Source organism: Vombatus ursinus, unplaced genomic scaffold (genome assembly GCF_900497805.2).
Source record: "Vombatus ursinus unplaced genomic scaffold, bare-nosed wombat genome assembly UNPS02014798.1, whole genome shotgun sequence".
NCBI classification, from domain to species: domain Eukaryota; kingdom Metazoa; phylum Chordata; class Mammalia; order Diprotodontia; family Vombatidae; genus Vombatus; species Vombatus ursinus.
The window spans coordinates 56,353,368-56,356,209 of record NW_020954576.1 but is presented as its reverse complement, the minus strand read 5'-3'; the positions used below and the strand labels follow the sequence as shown (position 1 = coordinate 56,356,209).

Sequence of the window (2,842 nt, the reverse complement as noted above, 5' to 3'; positions counted from 1 at the left end):
TCTTTATATAGGATCTATCCAACCGTTTTAGCGACTAGCAGAGTGGCGCAGCGGAAGCGTGCTGGGCCCATAACCCAGAGGTCGATGGATCGAAACCATCCTCTGCTAGGGTATTTTCTTTTTTTCATTTTAAATGTGAATATTTCCCCCCCCACTTCAAAGTAGTGCTACCTTGTAGAAGAGAAAGGATAATCTCGAACATAAATTGTAACATGTGTTATTTGTCTGAATTTCATCCACATAAATATAAGGATAAGAAGGAGAGGATGAAAACTAGAGGCAAAAAGAGGAAAAGACCCGAGACCCAGAAATTGTAGGATTTTAAGAGGAAGGTGGGATTCCAAGGCAGGTTGTGAAGGAATGGAAGATTGGAAGGCAAACTGAAGCAGCAGGAATAAATGAAGGTGACGAAGAGGCTGGCAAAGAATTCATTTTAACGAGCATTGATTAAGGCCCTAGCGTGTGCCAAGCACTGCACTAGTTGAAGATGTGATATAAAAACAAAAATGAAGCCGACCCAGACCTCAAGAACTTACATGGAGAGGGGGCGGGGGGGAGGGGACCATGTACACAAATAAGTAAATACAACTATTTACCAACAAAGACAAAGTAATAATAGTGGGGGAATAACAACTGGGGGGTTCAGGAATGCCTTCTTGTACACGGCAGCTCTTAATGTGAACCTTAAAGAGAGCCAGGAGAGCAAATAAAGAATGCTGTTTGATAGGAGAGGGTGACAGGGGACAGGAATGCTTCGGAAGCCTGACAGGCTAGCTTGGAGGCAGCTTGTGAAAGGCTTTAAATGCCAGTCAGAAGGGTGGGGTTTTCATCTTAGAGGCAACGGGAGCCACGGAAGCTTCATGAGAATCGCAGTGACTTTCTCAGACCTGTGCTTTAGTAATAGCCATTTGGCAGCCGTATGGAGGATGGATTGACAAGGGGAGAGGCTGGATGCAGAGAAACCAATTAGGAAGCTGTTGGAATAGTTCAGATGAGAGGAAATGAGGGTGCTAACCGTGTGAGTGGAGGGAAGGGGACAGGTGAGACGTGCTAGTGAAATCTATAAAATTGTTTGCATAAGAGAAAGTGGAGAGTCAAGATTGTGAACCTGGGTGATGGATGAATACCCTTAACAGAAACAAGGTTTAGGGAGAAAGAAAATGAGTTCTGATTTGAACAGGTCAACTTTGAAATATCCGTGGGACATCCAGATGGAAGTGTCCAGCAAGCTGCTGGAGATGGGAAACTGGAGCGGGAGCTCAGCAGAGGTGAAAAGTCGGATACTGCTGGCGGGGGGTGGGGGGTGGAGGGTGGGGGGCGGAGGGCGGGGAAAGGAATAACTCATTACTAACCTCCGGCAATTACTAGTTAGTGTGGGCTTACATTCTTTCCGTCTCAGTTTCCTCACCTCTAAAATAGATATGATAGCATTCACCTCTCGGGGTGGTTATAAGGATCAAATGAGATAATATGACCTAATATTTGCGAAGTTCTTTGCAAACGCTTAAAGGGTTATGGAATTATTTATTTATTTATTTATTCAGTTATTTATTAATTCATTCATTTATCTTTATCTATTTATCTATTTATTTGTTTGTTTATCTATTTATTTGTTCATGTATTCATTCATTCATTCATTCATTCATTTTTTATTTTTTATCGGAAACTGGCCTGGGGCACCTGAGGGACGTTTGTTGTTGCTCTGCCAGGCTGGAGTCGGGAACGTCAGTGACGACCACTGACCACTGGGGGGCAGAATGACTCCACAGTTGTCCGGACTGCATCCAGTCATCCAGGCTGAGATCCCTCCAGTCCCTTAGTCATGTCGCACACCCCGCACCCCGCCCTGCCTCCTCGCTCTTCCACCGAAGGCTTCAGCTCCTCCTAAACCCCGACGGGCGCTCGCTCGCCCTCAGGCCACATCTTCTAGGAGTTGGGATGAGATCCAGAAGCTTTGCTGCCCCAGTCCGAGTAAGGGAGGGAACCTTCAAAGACCCCCCGGTGGGGTACGGTCTTCACCGAAGCTCCCACACTGGGGGATCTGTATGCCCATCAATCCCGGGTGCTCCGTCTCCATCTCTCTCCTCCAACGTAGGAACCCGAGCGACCTAGAAATTCTCACTTTGTTCCTTGGGCAAGTCTTTTCACGTCTCTGGGCCTCAGTTTCCTCAACTGTAAAGTGAAAGGGTTGAACTTGACGGCTTCTGAGGTCTCTTCCAGCTCTACTCCTAAGACTATGATCCATCTCCCATGGCTCAGTCCTGGAGGGGAAATCACATACAGATGGAGAGCCTGAACTCCGGATTCCCAGCTCAACTCTCACCCTCTCTTCCCCTTCTCATTCTCCAACTCAACATTCCCATAAATCTAGCCCACCCCCGCCTCCAATTTTATCCTTGCAGATTCTCAAGTAAGCAAATGCTTCTCTCACCAGATGTTACAAGGTGGAAGGGAAAGGAAGGATAAGAGGAAAAGAGGGAGGAAGGGGACACAGCTGTTAGCGCACACACGCACACGCACACACAAACACCTCTTCAACAAACTTCCCGTCCTCTAGAAAGGCTTTCTCGCCGGTACCAGATCCCCAGGGGAGGAAGGGGACACAGAGGTAGGAGTGGTTAGAGGGACACCAAAGAAGAAGGGGAGGTGAAAAGACAGAGGCTGCCAGATTCCGGAGAGGAAGGAGTTAACGATCCCGGGATTGGCTCTTTTGTCACTGAGTCGGAGAGGGAAGAAGGGAGGGCTCCGAGTGCCTTAGGGTTCCAGGTCCTTCCTAGTCCCCTTAGGACAGACGGAGAGTTTGGCTGGACAACCCCTCTGCCCGCTGTGGCACCCTAGATCA

The 2,842-nt window shown here is 48.0% G+C and overlaps 1 non-coding gene across 1 annotated transcript; it reads left to right on the top strand.

The window, feature by feature from the left end:
• Positions 1 to 36: 36 nt before the first annotated feature.
• On the top strand, positions 37 to 108 carry TRNAM-CAU. Its single transcript has one exon. It is a non-coding gene; the product is annotated as a tRNA-Met (tRNA).
• The last annotated feature ends 2,734 nt before the right edge of the window (positions 109 to 2,842 follow it).